Raw genomic sequence first — 15,988 nt, forward strand, 5'->3', positions numbered from 1 at the left:
ATCTAATTGTGGGGGTTAATCATAAGATTTGAATTTCGGCGGTTCTCAAAACCCCCATAATAAGAGTCGCCATAATCAAGTTGTGGCAGTTTTTTACTGACCGCCTGAATTATTTATGGCGATCAATTTGCGGTGGTCGACTTCCGCTAATTTAAAATTAATTCTTTATAGCACTTACGAATTGCGGCAGTTTAAAACCTCCACAATTTATAAATGTGCACTTACAAATTACAGCGGTTTAAAACCTCCGCAATATATTTTTTAGGAGCTTTATTTAGTGGGGGTCCTTCAATAACAAATTACAACAATTCAAAACATCCATAACACATCTTTGTTATAAATTTTAATTTTAGCTCAAAGTTAATTATTTTGTCAGTCGCATAACCTACAATTCATTATTGTTTCAATTCATATATATCATCAATTGATACAACATAACTAATTAAGCTATAATTCACAAGCATATAAAAAAGACATTGATCATTAAACTTCGAAATTAAATTTTCAATATTAACTAACACATCTTCAAACTCCAAATTTTCAACATTAACCATTCAAACTTCAAAATCAAATTTAAAAACAAAACCCTCAATATTTTAAGATTCATTCCTACCACACAATTACATTGTCATGATTGAATATCCAAGACAATTTGCTATTAAATCAATGATTGTCATTATGATCACTTCTATCATATGATCTTCTTGCATTCATGGGAAAAATGGGTCCACTGGCCACATCAGTTGGCGACTCTCCTCAAGAAAACTCTGCCAGAAATACCTTTTGTCAATACTACTGAAGGACCAAAAACTTTACTTGCAAACTATTTATAGGTTTCAAATGCTTAATGACTAGGAAGGATAAGAAAATCAATCTATACCTGAGATATTTTTACTACAGTGAGCTGCAGGGAATTAGTATAGCCCCATCCATGTACAGAAAATTGATTACACCAGGATATACAAAGATAACATGATGTAACCACGTTCCTTGTTACCAACAATGATACCGATATCTGAATTCCTGCTAGAGGTAAAAGGTTATCACTCCAGTAAACATTCTAGTGTCATTATATTACTGTAAGCTACCAGTATCATTCTTATACTAAAGATAAAAGTAGTTTAGCATGCCAAGGATAAAGGTGTTTGCATATTTTTGAGAGAAACAACTATAGATGTCAAAGAACATGATAATTATCATTAAAATAAAAAAATTGGTGGAACCATTATCTGCATATTGTCTATGAATGTCAAGAATTGGTTTATATCTGCATATTGTTTGTATGTATCAATGTCAAAACTTGGTTTATATTTGCTAACAGAACAACCTTAGGCTTCCCTTGAGATAATGTTTTCCCAAGCCAATTAGTAAGGTTTATATCTGCTAACAGAACATCCTAGCACTTCTTTGTTATTTCACTTCAATTAAGCCCGTCTCAATCAAATAATAATAACAAGCAACACAATGGTAAAGACAGTGGAATGCTAATTAGTTTTTCTTAAAAAACCATGGTGTGTCATGGTTAAGCTCTCGTGCATCTCAACTAAATCCATCAACAATAGATGAGAAGAACCACCTACTATTTTTTTCTCAAATTCTCAACCCGTTTCATTGACCATAAGGCCACACCTTGATTGCGCTAACTAGTTTATATTTTCATCAAAAATTCCATATCCATCACCATCTTTTCATGCTCAACATAGATAGACAATCACTGGCTAGCACAGACAGTCACAGAGTACTTTTACCATCCAAAAACAGAACCAAAACAGCACACATTTTTCAATGCAGATAGGGTTACAGTACTATTCATTAATTAAGTACATAGAGGGAGAGAACACATATAATCTATTGGCAAAAGAGCAACATATATTCTGCACAAGGGAAAAAAAGACAAAGAGAAAGGGGAAACAAAGGATAAAGAAAAACAAAGATAAACAAAACCTGATTACATAGCTTTTCACTCAACTTCTAAGAAAAATAAGATCACACAATTCGAGGTTTAAGTCAACTATATAAATATACTAATTTTACATTCAGAGGAAACAAACTTAATCAACACTGGAATAATAAGTTACTATACTTAAGTTCATCACAACTAGAAGGTAAACGAGGGGGGAGGGGGACAAGAGAACCTAAAACACAAGTGGTGAGCTACAAAAATCTTTCTCTTTAGCATGAAGCTAGAAGTCAGGAGAAGGTTAATCATACAAGGAAACAACATATAAGAAGCCTTCAATTTGGCCGGCCAATAATTACATAGGGAATTCTAAGTTATTACCATCTTTTCATGCTCAACACAGATAGAAAATCACTGGCTAGCACAGACAGTCTCAGTGTACTTTTACCATTCAAAAATAGAACCAAAGCAACATACATGTTTCAATGCAGATAGTTCCTACTCATGAGACAAGTTGCAGATTACAGAATAGAAGGTTCAGTTATGGAACTACTAAAATCAAGAAGGATTCTTATAAATGACATGATTTTATAATGGAGGAGCATAGCTCAGTTCTGTTAATCATGCTAGGGAAAATTTACATTAGCTGATAGATAGGAGATCATGTGTACTGCACGGAAAGCCTTCCCTTTTGTTAGTTTTTGAACTTATAATAATAATAGGATGGAACTAACTATGTGAATCTGTGTACCATCACTTCTTCACTAACCAATCATCGAGAAGGCTTTAACGACAAGATACTAGTTAATGAAGGAATCCTAAATCTAGAGATGGATATCTATGATACAACGCATACGTCTGAAGACCAGCAACAATAGAAGAAGGAAAAAAAGGATTAAGGAGAGCAAGAAAACGAATTGAGTGTTGACACTTAGCATGTTTGCCTCTATACAAATTACAAGAAAGATAGGTATTATAATATCAAAATATAAAACTAAATCGGGGAAGAAAATGACAATGTGTACCTCATCAAGAGTCTTACGGTTCTTGGGGTTCGACAAAATCTAAAGAGGTTCTCCCTTAGCCTGCTTTGCCCCTGAAAAGCAGAGAAAAAAAAAGACGGAGAAAAAGACTTAGAAGTTATGCCTCACAAATAAAGATGGTTCAAATTATATAAACTTAACTAGGAGCCTCATATTTGTTCCAACTAAAATGAAGTGATATAAAATGGTGATATGAGTTCACATCTTTCACTGAATAAATAACTTCATTTTACTTGATATCCGAACTACTTTTGGCTTAAAATGCTTAAAACAAGTCAAAAGCCATAAATTAGGATTAAGCTAATCCAACGTTTTCTTGAGAGAGTAGTGAACCTAATTTGGATAGCTAATCGAACAATTAAAAGAAAACTCATGAACTAAAGGATGTAGGAAATTTACCTTTTCCTGAATCGAAGAGAACATTAGTCATTAGGCCCTAAATTTTATGTTATGGGGTTTTCAATGGGTGGTCATTCTGTTTGGGGTTGTCGTAAGTACATCCCTGATCGGTACACTTGTTTGTACCCAATAAAATTAACAACATCAACATACTTAGGGTAATTGCACAGTGGGGTCTAGGGAGGGTAGTTTGTACAAACCACTTAGTTCTTATATTCACTTATGAACCCCCTTACTAAAAATTCTGAATCCGCCACTGATATCAAATATATTCAGATCAACAGACTTTTGTTGCAACAAGGAGAGAAACAAGGATTATTTCTGACTTGAATAGGGAATATATTCCAATTTGAAAAATGGATTAGACAATCATGAAACAACACAACATATTGAACTAACACGGCAGCTAACATGAAGTAAAAATCTAGAATCTAGAAAAAGAACAGAGAGAAAATAAAGAACATTACAAATTATGAGAGAGAGAGAGAGAGAGAGAGAGAAGTAACAAGAATGTTGTCCCACGGCAAAGATGAAACAATTAATTCCACAAGGGCATTTTCATAAGAACATTATTGGAAAATATGGCTTATAGATTACTAAAATTTTCTGATAAAATCAAATAAATTAAGTCCTACATATGAATAATTCTCCACCTCAGTTTAATGACTTACCTACATATTCTAAACACGTCAAAATAGATACTAAACTTAGTCCACAACTTTCCTAAAATGTCTTATGATCAAATAGTAATTTAGTCCTCCATATGCAAATTCTCCACCTTTGTTTAACGAGTTACCTACATATTCTAAAATACATCAAATAACAGCTAAATTAGTCAACTAATTCATGCTTCCTCAAAATAAACAAATAACTATAATCCTTCCCAGCAGACTCAATCAATAATCAATCAACTACGCTCAATACCACACAGGTTCGACTATAATCCTCTATATCCATTTCCACTATTTCAGCCAATTTCAATTTCAATACCATAGTTATCAACTAAACAAGCTTAACCAAGTAAAATAAAACAGAACCAAGCAAAGAGTTGTTTGGTACAACTAAACATGCTTAACCAAGTACAAATTGAGTAAAAAATTAATGGAATTTTGAAATTTCCAAAGAAAGACATGGGTGTGTGAAGATAGCTCTGTATAAAGAAATATGTGAAATTTTTACCTGAGTAGGCAGCTTAAACTTGATGGGATGAAAAACAGTCCTTGTTTCTGCAATCCACACCAAAATCAGTCAAAAATTAAGCTTAAGATCCATCTACAAGATGATAGAAACAAAATTAGAATTCACTTATAAGATAAAATCTATTCTCAAAGAAGAAATCAAGATCAGAGAGTTGATTTTATTTTGAGGGGAGAATCAGAGAGTTGTGTGTTTGGGGAAAGAAATGAGAGAGTTTTGGGGGAGAATCAGAGGGTCTTGGGGGAAAAATTAGATTAAGAAAAAATGTGTGTTTTGGACAATTAAAAAAAATGAGGGAACATGAAATTGATTTCGCGCTCTATTTTTTTTTATGGATAGCGGCGGTTAAAAACCCCGCAAATCAACAAATTTTATTTTTTGATGAATAGTGAGGGTTAAAACCCCCGCAAATTAGCAAATCTATAAATTTTAGCGATGTCTATTTGACCTCTGTATTTAATATAATTTTGCAAAGGTTAAAATAATCCCCACAAATAAACTCCCATAATTAGACCTCATTTTTATAGTGGAATTAGAGTTTAATTCCTAGTTTACAAGAGTCTTGTAATTTAATGATTGTTGAGGCTCAGTTATTTTAGTGGAGTTGGGGTTAAATCCTGTAGAGGTACAAGTCAGAGTTTTTTACACATCTTTGAGCCGGGTGTTTTCCACGTAAAAATCACTGTGTGATTTACTTACTATTTTAGCCATATTGAAACATGTTAATTAACCTGTTCCATTAATAGGCAACTATTAGGCTTAAATAAGGTAATCAGTAGAGCACGTACTCTAGCAAGTGGTATCAGAGAGAGGTCTTTTAAATAAGGTTAACAATTAAGAGTTGATCACTATGATGAATTTCGCACCACCTACTAGTCACAATGAAGGTCAATCCACTACTAGGCCACCACTCTTTGATGGATCCTATTTCAGTTAGTGGAAAGCTAAGGTGGAAATATTCATTCAAGGAGAAAATTATGAGGTTTGGGACAGAATTACTGATGGTACAACTATTCAAATGAAGCTGAAAGATGGGGAACAAGTCAAGAAAGTAAGAAGTGTTGCACTAAGGAAAAATGCAAGGGCAAAGAACATCTTAGTGTATGAACTAGGTCCAGCTGAGTACAATAGAGTGTCTACTGGAACCACTGTCAAGAAAATTTTGGATGCCTTGGTTAATGCACACGAGGGCACCACTCAAGTGAGAAAAATTAGAATTGCTTTCCTCTTTACTGAATATGAGGCTTTTAAGATGAAGGATAATGAATCTCTTCATTAAATAATTTCAAGACTCACTGTTTTAACAATGAATTGACTTCCTTGGAAAAGTCACTACTACTATGGAACAAGTTGAGAAAATGTTGAGGGTCTTGCCTAAGTCTAAATGAGATGAAGGTTACTGTGATTAGGGAGGCAAAGGATCTAGCTAGTATGACTTTAGATGAATTTGTGAGTAATCTAAAGACTTATGAGATGCAGATTGATGGAGCCAAGAAGGAAATGGCATATCCTGAAAAAATCTTGGCCTTAAAAGCTTCAGACATTAATGAAGAAGTTGAACTTACTGAAGAACATGTGGCATTTATAACTAAAAATTTCAGCAAAGTCTTCAAGAAGAAGAATGGAACAAGTAGCAAAAAGTGTTCCAATGACAATCCTACTAGGTGTTGTAAGTGTGGTAAAACTGATCATCAAATAAGAGATTGTACAGTTTGAGAAATTAAATGGAGAAAAGCAAGAGCTCAAAAAGAATTGAAACAAAAGGCTAAGAAAACGGAGAAGGAAGAATATGCTATGGTGATTGCTTGGGGATCTAACTTAGAAGGATCATATGAAGAAGAGATAGATAAAAACACTCTCATCGTAATTGGAGATTCAGACACGGAAGATGGAGAAAACACAACTGAGGTAAGTGTTCCTGAACTTAAAAATAATTTACAGTTATTTACTAAAGAAAAACTTGATTCTCTGATGAATGTCTTAACAGATGATTTCCAAGAATTAACTTCTAATAGGGATGAATTATTCAACTGTTTTACAAGTCTGAAATTTGACCTTATTGATTTGAAAACTTACAAAAACACTGTTGAAAAGGAAAACAACATTCTCAAGGAACAAATTAGTCAACTTCATTCTTCAAATTTAAATCTTTAATCTGAGATCTTAAAATTGACTCTTTCTAAAAAGGGTAAAAATGATGGAAAGCGATGAACAAAAAAAATTTGAGCTTAAGTTGACCAAGTTCAAACAAAAATATAATAATGAAAAGGAAAAGGTAGAGAGGTTAAGTCGATAAATCTCTAAATTGAAACTTGATCTTAAAAAGGCTAACAGATGGACAAATTTCTCAAGAATTGTTCATCAATTGGGTGAAAAAACTCACAATGAAAAGGTTGGGTTAGGATTTTATAAAAGCCACAATGTTACTAAGGATCTATGCTATATATGTGGCAACCATGGTCACCCAACTACTGAATGTCCAATTGCTGCTAAAACCAGATCTAGGAATACAAGGCTGGCAATGAAATCAGACTTCATAAAAATTCAGACAAATAAAATGAATAACAAACCAGGTCAGAGAAACAGGTTACACAACCTATTGCCTTGATTGGCCAGAAGAAATTTGATTTACCCTTTATCTCATAAGAAGGGACATAAGCTTGTTTGGGTTCCAAAATATAACCCCTAATGTTTTTTGTAGGAGAAAGTGAAAGGAAGCTAGAAACACTAGTATTTGAATAGTGCTTTCTCAAGACACATGACTGGTACAACAACAACAACAACAAACCCAGTATATTCCCACATCATGGGATCTGGAAAGGGTAGAGTGTACGCAGTCCATACCACTACCACCACCTCTAAAGAAGTAGAGATGTTGTTTCTGATAGACCCTCGGCTCAATATTTTAGATTAGTAATGAATAATGTAATGTCTCATCTCGATGAATGAACAAAATAAAACATAGTACTAATTTTTTTTATTTTTTTTTAACTGGCCTTTAGGGGACAAATTAGGCTCTTAATTTGATATGATATCAGAACAGACGACCTGAATGTAGCTTCAGGAAATTAGAAAATTACAAGGGTGAAAATAGTACATGCATTATATTTTAGACATATTTAAGACACATGATTGGTGATAAGAAAAAATTCCTTTTACTCTCTAAAATAAGTGGAGGGGAAGTATCCTTTGGTGATGGCAAAAAAGGAACCATTATAGGAGTTAGGAAGATTGAGACCTCTCAATCAAGGGCATTGGATGATTTCTACCTTGTGGAAGGACTGAAGTACAATATGCTTAGCATATCACAACTCTGTGATAAAGGTAACAAAGTCATTTTTACTTTTGCAAGTGTTAAAGTCAAAAGGGCAGATACCAAGGAGGTTGTACTTATTACATGAAGACATAAGAATGTGTATAAAGATGATATAATAAACATACTAGCAACAAGGCTGCCTTGTTTGAGTGCAATAGAAAATGATCCCCTTCTATGGCACAAAAGACATGGACATGCAAGTCTGAAATAATTAAATAAACTCTCTTCCAAGACATGATGTTGGGTTTTCCCAGAACAAAGTTCAAGGATGAGAAAGTTTGTAGTTCATATGCAAGGGGGAAATATCTAAGGTCCTCATTCAAATCAATGAACCATGTCAGTATGGCCAGGTGCCTTGAGCTAATCCATAAGGATCTTTATGGACAAATGAGATTCAAAGAAGATGTGGAAAAAGGTATGTGTTTGTGATTGTTGATGATTATTCTAGGATTATCCAGACATTATTTTTAGCTTCCAAAGAAGATGTTTTTGATGTCTTTTCCATATTCATCGGAATATTAGAAAAGAAGCTAGGCACTTCCCTAATTTTCATAAGATCTGATCATGGTACAGAATTTGTAAATGCAAAGTTTTTAGAATTTTGTTCCTCAAATGGTATAGATTACTATTTCTCTGCTCCCAGAACGCCTCAGCAAAATGGAGTAGCAGAAAGAAAAAATAAGACATTGAAAGATATCGCCAAAACAATGATGCTTGTAGGAAATCTTGCAAAAAATCTTTGGGCTAAGGCAATCAATACTGCTACATACATTGTAAATAGATACATGATCGGGCCTATTGTAGGAAAGACTCCCTATGAATTACTAAAAGAAAGAAAGTTTAATATCTCTCACTAGAACCTTTGGTTGCAAGTGTTTCATTCATAATAATGGCAAAAAGAATTTAGGAAAATTTGATAATAGAAGTGATGAGGAAATCTTCCTAGGATATTCACATCATAGTAAAGCTTATAGGGCATTAAATAATAGAGCAAATTGTGTTGAAGAAAGTGTGCATGTAATATTTGATGAATCATGTGCTGAGACTAACATGCAGAAAGAAAGTGACTCTGAAGAACAGTCAATGGAATAGGTTGCACAACCTGATCCACCAATATGAGAAACTGAACATAGAGGCACCTCAACAGGGGGAACTGAATCTGAAGGCATTCTAACAAGAAAAACTAAACCACCATCTACTCCTGCTCAAACTAGTCATGTTGATCCTAGTAGCTCTCAAGGATTAATCCCTAAAGGATAAGGTTATGAAGGATCCCATCCTATAGAAAATATTCTTACTAATCTCACCTCAGGAATCACCACAAATCAGGATTGATGAGCCTATATACTTTTAAAGCCTTCTTATATGTGATTGAACCAAATGAGGTAAATAAAGCATTTCTTAATGCTTATGGGATCATAGCCATGTAAGAAGAGCTCAACCTATTTGAGAGAAAAAAGGTTCAGCACTTAGTTCCACCTCTAAAAGACAAAACTATGATTGAAACTAAGTGGATGTACAGAATCAAAGTTGATGAACATGGAACTGTTACAAGAAACAAAGGCTAGATTGGTGGTACAAGGATACAATCAAGAAGAAGTCATAAATTTTGATGATACTTTTGCTCTTGTGGCAAGACTTGAAACTATTAGACTTTTTATGGCATATCTTTGTTACAAGGAATTTACACTTTACCAAATAAATGTTAAGAGTGTATTCTTGAATGGTATTCTTAAAGAGGAAGTTTATGTGAAACAACCTCCTAGATTTGAAAGTAAGGAATTTCTTGACTATGTGTACAAAATTGATAAGGCTTTGTATGGACCGAAACAAGCTCCAAGAGTTTGGTATAAGAGATTGTCAAAATTCCTTTTGGAGCATAGACATACTAGAGGTAAAATTGACAACACTTTTTTTTGTAAAAACTAATGAAAAAGATTTGTTGATAGTGCAATTATATATTGATGACATCATATTTGGCTTCACAAACATCAACATAAATTTACCAAACTCATGAGTTGTGAATTTAGAATGAGTATAATGGGAGAGCTAACCTTTTTCTTAGGCCTAAAAATCCAACAAACAGCTTCTAGAATCATTATTCATCAACAAAAGTATGTGAAAGAACTGCTCAAAAAATTCTCCATGGAAGAAGCCAAGGAAAACACTCCAATTGCCACTGTTACTAAGCTGAATATGGATGAAACAAGTCCAATTGTGGATCAAAAGTTATTTAGAGAAATGATTGGTTGACTGTTATATATCACAGCAAGCAGCCCTAATATTGTGTTCAGTGTAGGATTATGTGCACAGTTTCAATCAAATCCCAAAGAGTCTCTTTTAAAGGCTGTGAAGAGGATCTTTAGATATCTCAAGGGAACCACTGATCTTGGTTTGTGGTACCCTAAATGGAGTAATTTTAAGTTAGTAGGTTACTCTGTATTGATTATGCAGGTTATTTAGTGAACAGGAAAGATACTACATGATTGTCATACTTCCTTGGATCATGTCTAATTACCTGGTCCACTAAGAAATGAAACTCAGTAACCTTGTCCACTGTTGAGGCTGAGTATGTTGATGTTGGTTCATATTGTGATCAATTATTATGGATCAAGCAACAACTCATGGATTTTGGTATGGATATAGGTTGTGTTCCTATCTTTTGTGATAATACAAGTTCTATCAATATTGCAAAGAATCCTGTGCAACATAAAAAAACTAAACATATAGATATTAGACACCATTTTCTTAGAGATAATATTGAAAAAGGTCTTATATCCATCATGTTCTGTTTTACTGAGGACCAAATAGCTAATATTTTCACTAAGGCATTGAGCAGAGAGCACTTTAAAAAGAACAGATTAGACTTAGGGATGATTAATATTGCATAAAATCCCCTCAATGATTGACTAGAAATCTCAGTTCTTGTTTATGTCCTAAGTAAAAGGGTTGAGTAATTCAGTCTTATATATTAAGTTGTGTGTCCTAATTCTAGAATTTTGAATGACCTGACTAAATTGTGTATTTAATTATGCAATGATACCAGTTCATATAAGTAATTTTGGTTGTGCTTTGAAACCCTCCAGGAATGATCTTCATGAATTATTTATAAAAATATCTTGATGAAATAGCTAAGCTCAAATTGGTTCCTAAATTACTCAAGTCTATAACATCCAAGTCCCAAGAGTCCATTTTTTTCAAAAATACTGCAACCACACTCCATTAGACCTCTGCTTCAACTATAATTATATCTTGACACCTTATATACCACAAATTGCCTCACCCGAAATCAACACTCACATTGATCTCTCTCTCTCTTTTCATAAAGAGTGTGTTTCTCTCTCCTTCTCTATGATTTTCTCTTTATCTTCTTCCGATACAACCGAATCTACCCTATTGGTGCCTCATGCTCCTCATAACACCACCAGTCACATTTCTTCAACAACACTCAGCAATCTCAATCATCACGAGATTCATATAGAACTACCTGGTTCAATACAAAGTCTTACTAATCCTAAGCAAAGGTTAAGAAATATACTTGTTGAATTGGAACTTGAAGAGGATCTAGAATGTGAAACATCTAAAAGGCTCAGACTACTAACTTGGAAGTTGCTCAATTGAATTAAAACTTGTTTGGGCTGCTTATAATACAGAAAAATGGAGCTCCTTGCTCAATTTGCTGCTCTCTAAAATATCCTTGCTGAGAAAAATGCCAAACTAGTAACAGCTCGGGCTGATCATGAGGTTGAGAGAATAATGTTTCTTGCAAAAATCAGTTCTCTTCAGGCTAATAATTTTTCCACCTTTACCAACTCTTAGAGCCCTAGGATTTTTTTCTTTTCTATTTCATCCTGTTGTTTTTGTTGGATTGATTACATGTTATCATGTGTTGGTAGTTTTATGAAATGGCTTCTTTGCTCGTTAACCTCTATCTTTGTACACTTTTATGCATAATTTGTCTTTTCTTCCATGCTCTACTTGTCTTAGTGATAGCCCCAGTGGCCATGAATTATTAAATGTTTATTTTTAGTCTTGGATTATCTTGAACTAGCTTTTCGATGATGTCAAAAAGGGAAAGATGAGTTGTGCAAATATTTATAACCTAATGACTAATTTGTTTCACTCTAGTGTTTTCTCTTGACTAAGTATTTCAGGGATTATAATGGCTACATCAAGGTAGTGTTTTGTCATTATTAAAAAGGGGAATTTGTTAGATCAATGGAGTTTTGATGATTGACATATAAATAAAACATTTTAATTAAGCTGGTCCAATTATATGAAGACATGGGTCAGATCTCACTAGGAGATATAGACAAGCTTGCTTGAAGTCAGGAATTGGTAAATCTCTCTTGATAAAGTCATAATGATTGATCATGTGTGAAAGAAGAAGTGGTGATTGAGTAAAACAATTGAATATAATATAAGAAAAAGTTTCTTTTAGATAAGGAGATTGATTTGAAGGACTTTTACTTAACAACAAACTCTGATAAGTTGAAGAGTCCAACTAAAGATAGAAGAATAGGGACATGAAGGACTCTTTGAAGATTTGTTGTTAAATAGAGAAAGTGATTGACATAATCACTCATGTGCATATAAAGAAAGCAACATATCGACAAATTATCCAAGCAACTCTCCATCTTGAAGATATCATCATTGGACCTGTTCTTATTACTTAGAGTTAAGGAGTCTTAGACTTTATATATTAGGATTGGTTTTGAGTTGTATTGCCAGTTTAATTCTAGTATCAGTGAAGTATAATCTGAGGTAGGATTATTATATTCAAGTTGGGGAACTCGAAGACTTGGGAACACTCATCTTGGGAAGGGTTGTATTTTGTAGAAATAGGAAGTAGAGTTTAATTCCTAGTTTACAAGAGTTTTCTAATTTGTTGATTTTTGAGGCTCAGTTGTTTTAGTAGGGTTGGGGTTAAATCCTGCAGAGGTACAGGTCATGATTTCTTACACCTATTTAAGTCGGGTGTTTTCCACGTAAAATCACTATATGATTTACTTACTGTTTTAGCCAGATTGAAACACGTTAGTTAACTTGTTCCATTAATAGACAACTGTTAGGCTTAAATCAGGTAATCAGTAAGGCACGTACTCTAATAGTCCAACATAACTAAAAGATCAGATGCAACAAGGTGAAAATTTATATTTTTATGAGGAGTTAATGGTGAAAAACACACCTAATATATTCTGATTTGTTGAGTTTTCCAAACTATCACTAACTATTTATCAAAACACACTAAAGTATTAACTTTTTGAATTTCTACCTGAACTTTCAGATAAAAGTAAACAATTAATAGTTCCAAGTATGTGATAAATAGTTAACGATAGTTCAGTTAGGAAACTCTCACACATAATAATTCAAGTATGAAACTCAAAAAAACCAGAATACGTTATGTGTATTTTTTACCCTCTATATTGATCTTTTTTGGTATCCGGAGGCATACAAGATGTTTCTAAGCTTGCATTTGGCTGGTTGAAGTATACCACGCTCTTTAGGGAAGGAAAATAGATGTCTTCGTCAACTTATTTCACATTTTCTAACTTACTATTATTTTGGGCCTTTTGATGTTAACGTTTCTTTCTTATTCTTGGTCATTGTTCAAGAACCAAAGGATATAAACAAGCAATGAATTTTTCTTTATTGATTTTCCTAGCTCGACGTGGAAAACATCTTCAGGTTCATGGATTGATTTGAACAATCTTCAAATTATTGATGTTGCAAGGTCATTTTAAAACACACACACATGCCCATTTCCTTAATTAATTCTTCAGCCTCTATTAGTTTTGTTTATTAATAATGTACTCTTCTTTTTCTTTTATTTTTATAATCATTATGTCTAAACCAACTTACGTCATCACTATTCCACCACCCACTTGCTACTCGCTTGGCGAGGTTTTAGGTAGATAGAAAACCAAACACCTAGTATATATTTCTGTATTTAAATATAAACTCTAATCTCTCATGATTTTCATACTTGCCCCTACTAGCCATTCTTAAGCCTCTTATAAGTAAAAGGTTAAGCCATCGTCACTTGCCTTATTGACTTGGAAAACATTTTTATATTATGCATTTTCTATAATATGACTTCCTAATTTGGATCAAACCACTTCTAGTCCTAGGGGTAGGTGGTTTTTGGTGAACAAAGTGTAACCATATTCACTCCTAGTAACACAGAAGACTATCTTCAGCCTTTATTTTGTAATGTAAAGAAACATGTTTTCCTCAAAAAAATTACTATATAATATCAACTTTCCACGTGTTGTGCATCTCGAATATTCTACTCGTGGGAAGAGGGATGTAGGAAAGTGGGGTCTAAGGCTATAGCTAACCTTCAACCACTCATCCATTTATATTAATACATAGTTCATGGAACACACTCTATGAGTTCTTAAATTAGTACAGCTAAAAGTCTGAAAATAAATCTTTTCAGAAACTACTTTTGATATTGTAGTATAAAAATCATATTTGAATCTGTATTATGTCATATGTATCATGTCTATAACTGAATTCTCTGCTATATTTGTCTGTGGAGATAATATCTGAAAATTATGTTGGGTTTTTAAGAGGTGTGAATGAAAAATGAATAGGTGCAATTTGAATAGACACTTTTTCTAATTGAATGGTTATGACATTTCCAATGGGTTGTGCCTTTTTCAAAGAGTTGCATCTTTTTCGAAGAGTTGCACCCTTATAAAGGGGTGAAACTTTCTGAACCATTACTTATCTTCATAAAGCAACACCTTGATGGCTATAAATACCTAAATTTTTCAACTAGTAAAGATAATTTTTTTGAATTGAAAAATAATTTTCTTCTTCTTCTTCTAAAAACTATTGTGTGATCATAAAATCGTTGAGTGTGCTCGAAGTTGTTAAAAATTTGAAGTACTACTATTTTTAGAAAGAGAATCATTCTATCGTGGGAGAAAATATTCCATAACCATTTGAGGGGAATAAATTTCTTAAGGACACATTATGCATTCGGTGAACTTGATTCTACAATTTTCTGCTTCGTATTCTTTCTTAAAGTTGATAAACACTTTATTTTGGTAGTTCATTTGATTATTCATTTGGACTTGTGTTTCAAGTTGTAACTTCATTGTAGTTCTTGAAAGTTATTTTTGAACTTAGTATTGAAGTTTGGATTGAAACATACAGATTTTTGTACCCAGAATAACAATCTTAAGGAATTTATTTAAAAAAATTGTGTTTTTTTGGTGAATTATTTTTTTTCACCATTTATAAATAAAGTACATTCATAATTTATATTGTTTGGTTTTTGGATATTAAAACTTGTTGCTTTCAACTTTATTTGAATTTAATAGTGATTTGAAGATGTAAAAACTTCATCACGAGTTAAAATTCATTCGGTTGACGATTAGAAGAACATAAAAACTTCATAGTTAAACTAGAAACTAGTGGTGTTTAAAGTTTTAAAAATTTTATAATTAGTATTCTGACATACTAAGTTGATTGTCTTTTTGTGATAGAAAAATGACTACTGAAGGTTATGTAAATCATGGATTGGCAAGTGTAGAAGCAACAACTGTTGCGACGTCAAATCGCACAAGTGTTGCTCCTGCAATGGCATCTGCGAAGAAACCCAAAATGTTTTTGGGTGTAGATTTCAACCGCTAGCAGTAAAAGATGTTCTTATATTTGACGACCCTATGTCTTTAAAGTTTTATCTCTGAAGATGCTCCAGAATTGCCCAGAGAAATATAGGATAAGGAGTGGTTTGTTATAATGGAGGCATGAAAACATGCGGACTTCTTATATAAGAATTATATCCTAAGTAGCCTCAGAGATAACCTGTACAATATGTACATCAGTATGAAGACCTCGAAAAAGTTGTGGAATACTTTGGAATGAAACTGAGGATGCAGGAATGAAAAAGTTCTTTGTTGTAAAATTTCTTGACTTCAAGATGATTGACAGTAAGACTGTCATATCTCAAGTACAAGAACTGCAAATAATCATCCATGACCTCTTGGCAGAAGGTATGAACATAATGAATACCTTACTTGAACATATTAAAGTTTTCTTGATAATCCCATAATCTTTATTGTAGGTTTGATTGTGAATGAGGCTTTCCAAGTAGCAGCTATAATAGAGAAGTTTCCA

The 15,988-nt window shown here is 33.2% G+C and overlaps 1 long non-coding RNA gene across 1 annotated transcript; it reads right to left on the reverse strand.

The window, feature by feature from the left end:
- Positions 1-465: 465 nt before the first annotated feature.
- LOC107845020 lies at positions 466-4,916 on the reverse strand. The gene is made up of 4 exons (XR_001666680.2): positions 4,522-4,916; positions 2,926-2,996; positions 881-1,023; positions 466-767 (listed from the first exon to the last, which is right to left on the reverse strand). It is a non-coding gene; the product is annotated as an uncharacterized LOC107845020 (long non-coding RNA).
- Between the last annotated feature and the right edge of the window lie 11,072 nt (positions 4,917-15,988).

The sequence above is a fragment of the Capsicum annuum genome, chromosome 5, assembly GCF_002878395.1.
Source record: "Capsicum annuum cultivar UCD-10X-F1 chromosome 5, UCD10Xv1.1, whole genome shotgun sequence".
NCBI classification, from domain to species: domain Eukaryota; kingdom Viridiplantae; phylum Streptophyta; class Magnoliopsida; order Solanales; family Solanaceae; genus Capsicum; species Capsicum annuum.